The sequence below is a fragment of the Bubalus kerabau genome, chromosome 1 (assembly GCF_029407905.1).
Source record: "Bubalus kerabau isolate K-KA32 ecotype Philippines breed swamp buffalo chromosome 1, PCC_UOA_SB_1v2, whole genome shotgun sequence".
Taxonomy (NCBI): domain Eukaryota; kingdom Metazoa; phylum Chordata; class Mammalia; order Artiodactyla; family Bovidae; genus Bubalus; species Bubalus kerabau.
The window spans coordinates 17,906,133-17,921,498 of NC_073624.1; the positions used below are offsets into that span (position 1 = coordinate 17,906,133).

The 15,366-nt window shown below is 45.5% G+C and overlaps 1 pseudogene; it reads right to left on the minus strand.

Moving 5' to 3' along the window:
- Positions 1–1,462: 1,462 nt before the first annotated feature.
- LOC129644153 (antigen WC1.1-like) overlaps positions 1,463–15,366 on the minus strand; it is a 70,525-nt pseudogene continuing 56,621 nt past the window's right edge.

Sequence of the window (15,366 nt, forward strand, 5' to 3'; positions counted from 1 at the left end):
AAGAATTCAATCATATCAGATCACTCCATCCACATCTTTGAAACATAAATAGACAAACGTACTTGATCTTCCCATCTATATCCCTTCTTCTGGATCCCCTCTGCCTAGGTCTCCACATTCTTGCCCTCTTGTCCCACGTGAATACAGGGTGTGGGTGAGCAACAATTTGCTATCCATCAATTGGAGAGAGATATGAGCTGATATAATTCACTCAGAAGGATAGATAATTGGACAGACAAGAAATGGTAATGTCCTTAATAAAAAGTACGAAGATATGGAAAGAATGGATTCATAAGGATTTGATAACCGACTAGGCATGGGAGAGAGCAAGGAGGCGTCTATATCTGCTTGAGAAATAAAAAGATAAAGTAACCTAGGGAATGAGAGATGAAAAAGGGAGAGGTAGTTAGGTAGAGTTAGAGTTTTAATTGGCCCGTGAGCACTTAGGCAGGTTAAGGAAAACTGTATCCCTTTTCTCTGAAGAGCAAACTCCAACTTTGAAACTCACATCCAAGTCTGGTGACCAAGAACAGGTTAAAACAGGTGATGTGACATCTCAAGGAGAACATACAGGAATGTTCAGGATTGGGTTTTTTTCGTGAGTTTGTGAAATAAAAATATCTCCTGCCATATCAATAAACAAGAAATGTCACAGACATCAATGATTTCTGGCCTCCAGTTGTGAATGAGGGCTCCCAAAGCTGATCCAGGGGATGCTGCCACCCCCCATGGTGATTGCTGAGGAGCTGGGGAAAGCAAGAAGCAGCCATCTGCCACTCCTGAAGGGGAGCAAGGAAACAGGGTTGGCCCCAGATAGCTGAGCTGCATATGGAAGGATTGAATCAAGTGAGTCCAGAGGCTTGCATCTTCCCAGAAACAGAACACTAAATTCCTTAACTTGGTACCTGATCTTTGATGTTCAGACTGCCTCTCCCTTTGTTGCAAACTTCTATATAACCTGACTTCCCTTCCTGCCTGCTTGGAGCAGTTTTCTCAGAGCTACCGAGATACTGTCTCCAGGGCTTAGAGTCCTAAGCATTCCCACCAAATAAAATAACTCTTTAAGGTTCTGACTATATTTTCTGGTCGGCAAATTCATCTTGCTAGGAAGGAGAGTGTGAATGTGGACCAAGTTTAGATGCTTTTTCTAAGTAAGAGTGACCTGGAGCATTTGTGATCCCAGGCAAAGTCTCATTAGCCTTTGAAGAAGGTGAGAAAATAGGGCAGTGCACTCATCGTGTATTTCGTTTGAGGAAAATGGTGTTTGCGGACCAACCATCTAAAAGCATTTGACATGGAACTTGGTAATTATTAACAAAGCAAAAGAAAAAGTTACTTTAATCAGAATATTTCATTTTGAGCAATTTCCATATAACACCATCACAGGTCAGCCTCTATTGAAATACAGGCAAAGAATATCTGAGGAGAAGGCAATGGCACCCCACTCCAGTACTCTTACTTGGAAAATCTCATGGACGGAGGAGCCTGGTAGGCTGCAGTCCATGGGGTCACGAAGAGCCTAACATGACTGAGTGACTTCCCTTTCACTTTTCACTTTCATGCATTGGAGAAGGAAATGGCAACCCACTCCAGTGTTCTTGCCTGGAGAATCCCAGGGATGGGGGAGCCTGGTGGGCTGCCATCTTGGGGTCACACAGAATCAGACACCACTGAAGTGACTTAGCAGCAGCAGCAGAATATCTGAGGCATCATCTTGTATTTAATACAACATCACAGGAAAGCCACTGTGGATGTTCCCGGGACACTGAGTTCAACATCATCATACCCAGGGTCCCCTTTCTCCCCCTGGAGTAGGCAGGGGCTCTGTTCTCCTTCCCCAGGATCAGCTTCCTTTCTAGAGACGTTTAGAGAAGAGCCTGAAAGAGCAAAGAGAAGCATAATTAGAACTGAGAGAAAGGAACTGGACAGTGTGTTGGAAGCCTGTTAAACAAGTGATGATGACAGAGCATCCCTGGGACCCAGGTGTGGGCGGGAGGCTCAGACTATTTCACACCAGCTACAGTGAGGATGGGTCCAGGCCGTCCTCTCAGATCTGGTCCATGTTGCCGGGGTCCAGCCCCGGCTGATCCAGGGAGTTCGAAGCAGGGACGGCGTCGGCGAGGGTAAGGATACAATAGCTTCAATTAGATATTAATTAAAGATATAAAGAGTAATAGAATGAGGATAGCTCAGTAGGAAAATTCAGTGGAGAAAAGAGGCTGAGTAGCTTGGTTTACGCGGGAGACCAATAAAACTTCAAGACAAGAAGTTTGCACCACTTGTGTAGGCCGCAGGCGTCCTTCCGTTCTCCCAAAGGAGAGGAGACACTGAGGCCTCCCCGGTCAGATCTTAGAAGCCCAGGCATAATTAGCAAGCATGGCGGGTTCTGCGCTCCAGATGGAGACTCAGCCAGAATTTGAGAGAGAGCGACATGGGGAGACCAAGTTTCAGTGAACAAGGCCCGCACTTTATTTTCCGAAGTAGTTTTTATACCTAAAGTTGTGCATAGAGGATAATGGGGGAAGGGGTGGAGTCATGCAAGGACAGCAGTTCCTGGTCCTAATCGAAGCCAGGCTTTCAAACTTATCATATGCAAAAGTTCAGGTAAATTACATCATCTTCTGGCCAGGAGGCCTGTTAACATTTTAAGAAACTTATCTTTCTCTAAAGGTGATTATTCCAAAGTCAGGCACCAGCCTCCAAAAAAGCATTGGACAAAGCTGCATTTTACATTTCTATACACTCATTATATCAATCAATACACTGCCAAGGACACAGTAGGTAAGGAGTATGGGGACTTAGCAGCAAACATTGGCCCAACAAGTGAAAAACCCTTCACCAATACAATTTCTAATCAATCTTTTAACTACTCAAAGGAATCTGTGTTTAGACAGTTTAGAACATCTCCTGCCTCTCACAGTTGGGAGGCTCTGGACAATCACATGTGGCCGGAAAAACCTGTTCAGGCAGGCTAGAGGATTTCCAAAGGAGTTTGTAGGTTGAAACACTGTCACACCCAGGAATTATTAACTGGAGCTGTAAGCTAACTCTTTTTTCAGAGAGAGGTAGTGGGGGACAGCCCCCGTAAAGTCAGACGTGTAGGTGAGAGCACAAAGCCGAAAGTAGGCAGACTCTGGTTTGGGGGTAGATGCTCAAGAATTTCCAGCGGGACTCCTGAGGCTCGATCCCGTCTTTGTGTGTGCCGAGCCTCCTTCCTCATGACCTTTGCCATGGGCGGAGCTCCTGCTCCTAGCAGTGATAGAATTCCAGTTGAGCTATTCCAGATCCTGAAAGATGATGCTGTGGAAAGTGCTGCACTCAATATGCAATATGCACTCAATATGCAATATGCTGGCTCCCAGCACCATGTGGTCTCTGGGGCCTCAGTTCATATGGAAATTCTGCATCACAGGAGACCTGTGCTCACACAGGAGCTCTGGGAAGATCTGCTTCCAGGCTACACACTAGCAAAGAGATGCCCAGGAACAGTAAGAGCATAACAACAAATTTAAATGTTCTCCTCTCACAGCTGACAGATGTGAAATCACAATGAGAGGGAGAGTGGACACAGGGAAAGTCTGAGTTCCTCACTCGTAAACCAACTCTGCTCTTAGTTATCTTGACACATGTTCCCAAATGTCCACAAAGAGTATCACAGGTGCATTCACAGATGGCCCCTCCCAGGGACCACACAGGCCCTCAGATGGATAAATACTCTCTTCCAGAGAAAGAGTGTTTTCTCTTGACAACTGAAATATCTGGAGGAAATTAGACCTTAGCTGACCATCAGCTCCAAGTCAATGATCCACCAACATGGCTTAATGTTAAGGCCACCATATACCATAGACTTTGTACATGCCATTGCAACCTTATGCACAGAGCTCATCTTAAATTATCAGATGATTCACAAATTTCAATACTGCAATACATTTTTAAAATCTCTGTCTTTCACGTTCAGGGCAGCACAGAGATGTTATCAAAACACTTGTCTACTTTTGGATTTGGTAAATATGCTCAATTAATCTATAAGCTATCTATTTCTCTTGACTACTATGCAATGCTTGTGGGATCTTAGTTCCTTGACCAGGGATTGAACCCAGGCCCTAGCAGTGAATGTGTAGAATCCTAACCACTGGATTACCAGAAAAGTCCCTAACCTATAAATTTTAAATATCACAAATAAAATGAAAATGTATGTTGCATTATGGGGACATAAATGCCAAAAGTAGAGTGATTCCTCACCCCCCCAAGGAGTCTGACAGCATTAAAGATGGCATATGGTTGAGAAGTGAAGTGTTAGTTACTCAGTTGTGCCTGACTCTTTGCAACGCTATGAACTGTAGCCCACCAGGCTCCTCTGTCCCTTGGATTCTCCAGGCAAGAATACTGGAGTGAGTAGACATTCCCTTCTTCAGGGGCTCTTCCTGATCCAGTGATCAAACCCAGGTCTCCTGCATTGCAGTTAGATTCCTTACCATCTGAGCCATTAGGGTGGCTCATCAAATGCATGAGATTACCCATATTTTGAAACTGCAGAGGCTGGGCATTGAGGAGCTCAAATTCACCTTTTCCAGGACAAAGATCGAAGATTACAGGGGATCAGTTAATCTCCCCACTCACCTGTCTGAGACCTCATCCCATCTTCCTTCTCTGGGAGCACTTCCTCCTCACTCCCCTGAGAGTCAGGAGGAGCCCCAGTCACTGGTACCTCTTCACCATCATCGTAATCCTCACCAAGGGCAACAGTCCTCTGATCTGGCACTTCTGAGGGCAGAGCAGGGGTCAGATGAAACCACAATAAGGGGGTTGGTCTGAGAAATACCTAGGATCCTTCTGACCCAGAGTTTCTGAGCTGCTAGAGGCACCAGTCACTCCTTGTTTTAAAAGATCTTTTTCTCTAAGACCATGTTTCATTTTGATGTGTCCATAAACCAAAACATGATTTTACATCTTAATATTTCCTGTTTGAAAATATATATTCCAAAGTAACTCTCCTACCATTGAGCGTTACTCAAGTATTTTGACAAATTGTGCTTTACAGAAATTATTTTTAAAACCAGTGTGTGTCTGTTGTGATTCTGGACACAGAGAGCCCTGCCTCAATGTGAGACATCACAGAACAGTCAGAGAAAGGGAAGGACAGACCCCATCTGGACACAAGGGATGCCTCTGGTCCATCAAATGAAGACTGTTCCCCTTGCATCTTGTCTCTATGAGGGAAACTCTTCTCCCCAAAGCCCAGATGAGTCAGGTCTACCTCTATTACCTGGAGCAGATGTGGAGTCATTGTTGTCCTCACCATCTGACAGGAGGCCTAAAGTGGAGACAAACATTACACAACACACAGAATGACTCTCCCCACACGCACAGGACCTGTGTTAAGGCTGGGAAGGGGCAGACCTGGATCCTGCAGTGTAGATGGGGGCTGGGGGCTCACGGGGCTCTGAGAGGCCATCCTGCCACTTTGGAGAGCTGCCTCTGTAAGCCTGGGGCACACGTGGGGTCTGTGGATGCTGAGAAGATGTTCACAGCCAGTGGGAGGTGACAACCAGAGGTCCCAGGAAGGCAGGCAGGGACACCCACCTGGGCTGCCCAGAAGACCCTCCTTCTGAGTCACAAGGTAACCGAGCTCCTCATACACAGCTTCAGCAAGAGCATCTTCATAGCTGGATAAGGCTGAGAGATCCCCTAGCAGGTCAGAGATTCTTCCCCAGACACCCAGATCCAGCAGACCCACCTTCATCTCCCCTATGCTCACACAGAGGCTGCCTGGACCTCAGCATCATCTCTTACCCTGTGCACCGTGTTGGCACCTTCTCTCCTCATCTGACCTGAATCCACAGCTCAGCCCTGACTCTTTCTGGTCTCACAGAAGAGGCCATGACATATGAGAGTTCACACCCCAGTCCTAAAAACCTCTGTATGTTCAGCCCTTAGAGCTCAGCATGGAGCATGTGGAGCTCTACAGACTCAGAACAAAGACCTGGCCCAGGTTCCCCTCCTCACACCTGCCCCATCTCCTGCCTGCACATACTCTCCCTGGTCCCCAGTTCCCCCTGCGGCCCATCTCTGAGCTCTGCTCTCCATCTGAGCAGCTGAGTCACCAGGATGATGAGGACCAGGAAGAGAAGAGACCCCAGAATGAGGCAGAGGACCCCAGGCAGGGAGAAGATGCCAGGGAGAGGATTTGAGGCTGGTCTGGCCCCTAAGGAAAGCAAGGCAACAGGGTGTGAAGAAGGTCCTGGGCACAGAGAAACCCCCTGTACCAGCATTTCTGGGGTCTCTGGATGATGGTGTCCTAGCCTCAGACACAAATATATTAATAGTGACTGGGCTCCTCCAGGTCTCATCCTGAGACAAGTCAACTCCACTCCGGCCAGCGTGGCCCCGAGGCAAAGCTGGGGATTGTCAGGGAGCTGCCCTGCCGGGACAGCCTCTGAGGACCCAGCTCATCCCTTCTCCTTGGGCATCAAACAGTCCTGAGACCCGCACCTCACTGATGAGGAGCAACACTCAGGGGCAGGTAGGAGAATGGGAGAACTTTAGAATCTGCACCACCGGAACTAGACTCTTTTGGATCCTGGGCCTGAGAAACATGTGGCCCTGGGAACGAAGGCAGGGGCATTCCCCAACATAATGCCCCGGCTCCTTCCCAACAGCCAGGACTCCTCAGGCTCTTTCAACTCCTGAGTTGTCAGAGAGCCTACAGAACAGGTTACCAGAATCTGAGTATTCTCCCCTGCCCATGGATGGACCACAGTACCTGCTGTAGTCAGAGGCAATGTTGTCCTTGCACCTAAAGAGAAAAACAGGAGATTGGGTAAACGGAATTGGCCAGATCACAGGGTAACCCATATTCCCCTCCTGAGCCCTGAAATCACCACCTCAGTCTCCATGACATCAGTGTCCAGTCCTCCCAGCTTCACTGTGCTAGATCAGAGCCCCAGCACCCAGACACTCTCTGAACACAAACTCCCCACCACCCCCGGTCCAGCCCACTGTCCCCATGCTGCCCCAGCTCACCCAGGATGGACCCCGAGCCCCTCACTCACCAGAGCACCTCACACCAGCATCCTCCTTGTGCTTGCAATCTCTCTGCCCCCAGGGCTCCACAGCACAGTCCCACAGGGAAGACTCCCGACCCCCGCACTGCACCTCATCCAGCCAGATGCTCCCATTTCCAGGGCCAAATGCTGCAGACTGCATGGCTTCCAGGGCCTGGTCACAGCCCAGCTGCTGATACACCACCTCGACCTCTGCCAGGCTCCAGGAGTCATCGCACACGGTGCCCCAGGAGCCTCTGTGCCAGACCTCCACCCGCCCTGAGCACTTGCTGTCTCCTCCCCTGAGCCGGAGCTTCTCTCTGTCTGAAAAGGCAGCAGCCCCTCCTGTGACTGCCCTGGTGAGAGGAAGGAGCCCCTGGGAGCCACAGGGGAGGGGGCAGGCTGACGTACCTGTGCAGGGGGCAGCAGTTGGACAGCTCTTGGGTCTTCTTCCTGCACACAACGGGGAAACAGTGGGTCAGGGACAGCTGGGGGTGGTCCTGTCCCCACATAAGATTATCTAAGGTCTGACTCAGTGCAAATGACATGTGAAAACACAGGCTCATTATCTCCTGGTCTGAGACATTCAGTGCATGTGATCATCAGCTGGAATAACTGTAACTGTTCATCATTTATTGGTCTCCACATCCCACAACAAATACAAACACACACAGACACAGGCACATAGATATTTTGTAGACTCAACTTAAAATCATCACTTAGATTGGAAAGCATAAATCACTCTAAGAACATCCTTCAGGGTTGAGACAGACACAGAAACAGACAGTAAGTCACCTGCACACGAGATATAGGCTTCCTCCTTTGGAGAGCAGGAACTGTATTTCCAAGGGTCAGAAGGACACTGCCAGAGAGAGGTGTCAGTTTTCTGATACTGAATTCCATCTACCCACCAGGGTCTAGAACCTTCTCTAAGAGCAACAAAAGTGTCGAGGGTTCCACTGTCCCCACAGCCAAGCTGTCTGCAGATCACGGACACAGTGATGTCATCTATGGGGTTATGGCAGATACTGCCCCAGGTCCCATTGTAGAAAACTTCCAGCCACCCAGCACACTGCTGGTCCTCGCTCACCATCCTGAGGGACAGGCACTCTAAGATTGAAAGAGAGGAGACAGGACACAGTGAGCACTCCACTCAGAGCTCTGGGTCATCCTCTCTCCCAGAAACTGTGACCATACATCCCTGAACCAACTGCAGAGATGCCCACTAGTTGACAAGACTATTGAGAGGGTAACAGGAAGGAAGGCCATGGGTCTCCAAACGGAGGAAATAGCCTGCAAGTGTCAGACATTTTTATCTCTCTTAAGCAGCAGGAGGAAACAAACTAGTGATATTTTTTCCTTCTCTATACAAATTTAAAAGGAGATTTTTCTTAAAATACTGTGTTGCCATAATGACACCTGGTTTCACCTGAAGTTAACTATTCTCAAACCTAGAGATAACAAATGCCTTTTTCTTATGGAAATGTTTGTCTTAAGCTTGCAGAAGACACCACCCTTATGGCAGAATGTGAAGAGGAACTCAAAAGCCTCTTGATGAAAGTGAAAGTGGAGAGTGAAAAAGTTGGCTTAAAGCTCAACATTCAGAAAATGAAGATCATGGCATCCGGTCCCATCACTTCATGGGAAATAGATGTGGAAACAGTGGAAACAGTGTCAGACTTTATTTTTGGGGGGCTCCAGAATCACTGCAGATGGTGACTACAGCCATGAAATTAAAAGACGCTTACTCTTTGGATGGAAAGTTATGACCAACCTAGATAGCATTTTCAAAAGCAGAGACATTACTTTGCCAACAAAGGTCCGTCTAGTCAAGGCTATGGTTTTTCCTGTGGTCATGTATGGATGTGAGAGTTGGACTGTGAAGAAGGCTGAGCGCGAAGAATTGATGCTTTTGAACCGTGGTGTTGGAGAACACTCTTGAGCATCCCTTGGACTGCAAGGAGATCCAACCAGTCCATTTTGAAGGAGATCAGCCCTGGGTATTCTTTGGAAGGAATGATGCTAAAGCTGAAACTCCAGTACTTCGGCCACCTCATGCGAAGAGTTGACTCATTGGAAAAGTCTCTGATGCTGGGAGGGATTGGGGGCAGGAGGAGAAGGGGACAACAGAGGATGAGATGGCTGGATGGCATCACTGACTCGATGGACGTGAGTCTGAGTGAACTCCAGGAGTTGGTTGATGGACAGAGAGCCCTGGCGTGCTGCAATTCATGGGGTGGCAAAGAGTCGGACATGACTGAGTGACTGAACTGAACTGATGCTAATATACTATGCATTTACCCCAAGCTCCGTCTTCAAGTTGGTTCCGCCTCTTGGCTCAGAACCTACTTGACAAACCAGTATGTTATACTCAGATATTGTTCCCCTAATCTATGTAAATGAAAATATTTGTATGGTGGTCTGCCCTTCTTCAAGATTCAAGTTAATCATTTTATGGCCCAGGATAAACCACTTGGTGCCAAGATTATCCCAAAATGCGTCTTATGGGTGAGGGGCCTGGTGCCATTCTGAATTTTAAGACATTCCTTTCTTTCAATAACAGACTGCTAGTGACTATAGAACATCCAGTTGAAGACTAGCAGGGTGGTACTCTTTCTGCCCCCTTCTGATGCCTATGTCAGAAGCTTTCTCTATCTCCTTTATACTTTAATAAAACTTTATTACACAAAAGCTCTGAGCAATCAAGCCTCGTCTCTGGCCCCGGATTGAATGCTTCTCCTCTGGGGCTCAAGAATCTCGGCGTCTTTGCACGATTCAACAACAACCTTTCACTATCATTGCCTCACTTCTACCTGACTTTGTCCATTTGTGTCTGTCTTTCTATTTCTACCACGATGATATAGTGGATACAAACAGAGAAAGACCTACCAGGGCACCTGCGGGATGGAGAACTGCCTCCTGCCTCCTGAGAAAAAACTCTAAAACGGATTGTTGATGGAATGTGATGTGGCTATTTGGGGAGGGAAGCAAAATAACGGAGCCACAAATGTCCACATACCAATCCTTAGTACCTGTGAATATGTTCCTGACCTGGCAAAAGGAACTTTACAGATGTAACAAACTTAAGGACCTTGGGATGTTTAGACCCCAGTTTAAACACCTCAGCTGCACTATCCTTAGAAATGGACAACCTTTCCAGTTCCAGTCAGAGGGAAATGTAAGTGAGGAAGAATGGTCAGAAGAGGTGCTGTTGTTGAAGAAGAAAGACCCAAGCCAAGGAATGAGACCACACAGAAACCAGGAAAGGCTGGGAAAGGGGTCCTCCAGGAAGAATGCAGCCCTGTGGACACTGGGGTGTTGGCCCACAGAGACCCTCATCAGACTCCTAGCACACAGAACTGAACAGAGTAAGTCTGTGCTTTCATTACATCATCCACAGGATCTCCAGACTGTACTACCACAGGGAACTGGAGAGAGAGCCCTGCTTTCATGTGGAAACTGTCAAAACGGCTCTGCCAGGAAACAGTACTGAGAAAAAAGGACCACAATCTCAGCTGCTGCAGGAGGAAGTGAAAGCACCTCGTCTTCTCCTCTGCTGGAAACACAGGCCCCATGGGAGGAAGCCTCCTTCTCTAGTCCTTTCAGCATCTCTCCCTCAGGGCTCAGATCTCCGTCCTGCAGAGCCCCACCCCTCCCCCATACTGTGGACAGTGTGGAGTGCTGACCTGAGCAGATGACCCCCGCGTCCTCCTTGTGTCTGCAGTCATGCCGCCCCCAGCCCCGGGAAGGGCACCTCCACACGTGGGACTCCTTTCCTGTTCAGTTCAGGTCGTCCAGCCAGATGGGCCCTGATCCCTCCCTAAAGGGAGCAGACCTCGTGGCATTGAGGGCTTGTCCACAGCCCAGCTGCCTACACACCACGTGGGCATCATCCAGGATCCAGCCGTCATCACAGATGGTGCCCCAGGAGCCCTGGTCAAGGATCTCCACTCTCCCGGCACAGTGACCGCCCCCCCCCCATCAACCAGGCGGAGCTGTCTGCTGTCTGAGGAGAGAGAAATGGGACAATGGGGTGGTGACGGGTGGTGACGGGGGCTAGGGGACAGTGGGTAAGAAGGGTCTTCTGTCCTGTGGGACCCTCACCTGAGCAGTAGGGGGCGCTCTCCTCTGAGGCTTCAGAGCCTGCTGGTTGGGACACGGAGTCATTGCACTGGGGAAGCACCTGGGTCTGGTTTCCTGCAGAAACACCAATGATCAGAGGGCTGGGAGGGTTGACGTAAAGAAAACTAAATTAGGGTTAAAAAATTACCTAGCAGTGGAGCCTGAAATGAAACCTGTGGCATATCAGTAAAGTTATCATAACTTTAGTATCCACTTTCTCTATGGAGAATTCTGCTTCTGACAGTGCCATAATTTGGGTCTAAGCCAAGTGTTGCACTAAGAATGAGTTGAATAAGGTGTGTTACTCCTAAATCTATCCCTAAGTAGAAGATGCAAAACAAAATCCTTTCTGAAGAATTTCTACAATTTTTCATCTTCGGTGTCTATCATTTAAACAAATACTTATGCAAAAGAGATTTCTTGGAAACTCAAGAGGCAAAAGGAAACATTGGAAAGAATATCCCAGGGTATCCAGCTATTAGAGTTACCAGAGAGAGAATTTATTTTATTTTGTTAATTTATTATTCTTATTACTGGAAGATAATTGCTTTACAACGTTGTGTTAGTTTCTGCTGTACAACAACGTGAATCAGCCAAAATTATACATATATACCCTCCCTCTCAAGCCTCCCTCCCACCCCATCCACCATCCCACCCTTTTAGGTCATCACAGAGCATCTAGCTGAGCTCCCTGTGCTATATAGCAGCTTCCTGCTACCATCTGTTTCACATGTGACAGTGAATACATGTCAGTGCTACTGTCTCAATTCATCCTACCCTCTCCTAACCACTGCAGTGTGTTCCCATCTGTTCTAAATGTCTTCATCTCTATTTCTGCCCTGAAAATAGGTTCACCTGTACCCTTTTTCTAGATTCCATTGACAGAGAATTTAAACAGCCATGATTAAAATGCTCATAAAATTAATTCACAAGATATGTATCTTGGCAAGGAAATGATTACAAAAACAAAGATTCTAGAGATAAAAAACTTAATAGCTGGAATTAAGAACTAGAGAATGAGTGTATCTCAGTGTTAGATCAGCATAAGGTAGAAAGAGTACAATGAAAGATCAGAGGACAAATATTCCTCTATTTAGAAATGCTGGTCACATGGTAAGTGCCCCAGTTATCGTGCTGTAAAACAAATTCCCCCCAAAACTTAGCAACTAAAGCAAAACATATATACTTCAGTTTGCTTATGATTTCCTGGGTGTAATCTGAGAAAGACTCAACTTGGCAGTTCTGTCTTGGGGTTTTTCATGTGGTTGCACTTAGATGTCATCTGGGGCTGAAGTTTGCTGAGACTTGACTGAACTGTGGTTAATAACTGTGGAAATTCCCTGAAGTATTTTAGGGATAAAGGGACATCATTTCTGCAACCTAATTCAGAAAGAGTTTACATATTTAGGGATAAATGGAACAGGAGGGGGACGGACAGAAAAAGAGAGGGAGACAAACAAAGAGATAAAGATTAAAGCAAAATAGGACTTCCAATTCAAGATGGCAGAGTAGAAAGAGTGAATATGAAACAGAAGAAGTGAAACATACTAGATAAAAGTAAAAGATCATGTTTCACTTTTTCTATTTCATATTCAGTGCTCCCATTTCATTTAGTTTATGTTCTCTAATTTCTCCATCTCTTATTTTTTTTTTTGATGTTCTTACTCAAGCCTTTATCAAGTGTAGTAGAAAAGCTTTTGTACACATATATAATTATGTATAATATGTATATTTTAGAAAACATACATTTTTGCCTAACTAAAAAGTTTATGACATTTTGATTCCACTTGTTTGACTTAGTATGAATAGAATGCTAGATTTCTTTTTTTTTTTCCTTATAAATTACTGATTTTCTGTTAGGCTTATTGTACATTGACTCAAATATCCATTCAACAAGCATTTATAAAACATTTATGATACACCAGGCACTGTGTATATTGTGTTGAATAAGGCACTGTCTAGTGAGGTTTCATAGTCAAGAACAATAAATTATAGCACAATTTGATAAGTGTGCTTTCATTGAGAAATAAACAAAGCATTGTGGAAGGCCAGATTAATAGTATATACAAGTGATTTATATTCCTTTTTCTCTGACTACTGCCTAATCTCCCTTCTTTTCTGATTTGCCCATAAGCAGGGAAGCCAAAGAAGGAATGAAAGCTGAGTAGGATAATTTGCATGTCAAATGGTCAAGTCAGATGAAGACTGATGACTTGATGATATCAACGGATTTGGTACTTAGAAGGTCAAAAAAAAACCTTTTTTTGAATACTGCAATCTTTGCATCTCAGGGTTAGGACCTAAAATAAAGGTGTCTTTTGGTAGAATTTAATAAAGAAATGTTGCTAATTCTGGCGGAGAAGGCAATGGCATCCCACTCCAGTACTCTTGCCTGGAAACTCCCATGGATGGAAGAGCCTGGCAGGCTGCAGTCCATGGGGTCCCCAAGAGTCGAACACGACTGAGAGACTTTACTTTCACTTTTCACTTTCATGCATTGGAGAAGGAAATGGCAACCCACTCCAGTATTCTTGCCTGGAGAATCCCAGGGACGGGGGAGCCTGGTGGACTGCAGTCTATGGGATCTCACAGAGTCAGACACGACTGAAGCGACTTAGCAGCAGCAGCAGCAGCTAATTCTAGGGATTTACACAAATAGTAGTTTTTATTAGTCTACTTCTATATCTCTTCCACCTTCCCTCTCCATCAGAGCAAAGGGAATCATCTACTTTCTCCTTTTGGAAGGACTTCCCTGGTGGCTCAGACAGTAAAGAATCTGCCTGCAATGCAGGAAGACCTGGGTTCGATCCCTGGGTTGAGAAGATGCCCTGGAGAAGGGAATGGCAACCCACCCCAGTATTCTGGCCCAGAGAATCCCATGGACAAAGGAAGCCTAGTAGGCTGACAAAGAGTTGGACAGAACTCAGCAACTAACACTTTCACTTTATTCGCTGCTTTTGGAAACCTCCTTTGTCTCCCAGGGCAAAGGAAGGGATGGTCTTGCCTCACTCAGAGGACCTCACTCCCCTCTTTCTTGGCAGCCAGGGCCCCTCCTCTCTAGTTGATATAGTTTGCATATGTGAAGAAGGTTTTGTCTAAGGAGTTTAAGGGGTTAGAGCTCAGCCTTGAAAAAAAACAAAGGGAATTTTTTCATTTTTCACTCAGTAACCATTACTCTTCTCTGTCAACCAACCCCTCTAGACTGTGAATTTAAAAATATATATGCAACAAGTAACAGTGGTTTACTGTATAGCATAGGGAACTATAGTCAATATCTTGTAATAAGCTATGATGGAAAATAATTTCAAAAATAATGATGTGTATTTGTGTAACTGAATCACTTTGATGTGCACCTGAAACATTGTAAGTATAAATCAACTACACTTCAATAAAAAATATGTATTTAAAATATATGTATTTTTTAAAAAGATTAAAGCAAAATACTAATATTGGGAAATCCAGGTAAAGGTCATCTGGGAATTTTTATATTATTCTTACAACTTTTCTGTAAGTCTCAAAAAAAAAATATTAAAAGGTGAAACAAGTCCAAAAAATTCATCCTTAGGACACTTTTACACACAAAAAATATGAATAGCATCAAAAACAAAATGCCTAGGAGAAAACCTAGTAGAAGATGGGCAAAACCTCTGAGGGAAATTCAAGACCTAACTGAATGGAGGGATATACAATGTCAATGAATTGGGAGACTCAAAATTGTTAATCATCCTCAAATTTATACATAGATTCAATCTAGTCACAATCAAAATACATTTAGGCTTTTTTTTGGGGGGGGGTGAAAAGTGACAAGCTGATTCCAAAACTTATACAAAATCCAAAATGCCTAGAAATACCAACACAGTTGGCAAGAAAAGAAACAGTGTTAGAGGAGTTAATAAAAAGTAACACTCATAAATTAAAATCATTCAGACAGTGTAAAGATACAATACTTAAGAAATACAGTGTTGGTGCCAGGACAGACAAGTAATACAACGGAACAGAGTAGACTGTCATAAAGGACAGACACATATGCCCTTCTGCTTATGACAAAGATCACACTGCAATGGGGAAAAGAGCCTGCTCAGTAAAAGATTCTGGGTCAGTTGGACGTCCATATGAATCCTGGAGAAGGAAATGGCAACCTGACCCTTATCTTACACAGATAGCCATCCCAGAAGAAATGTACAATTATATGCAAGAGAAA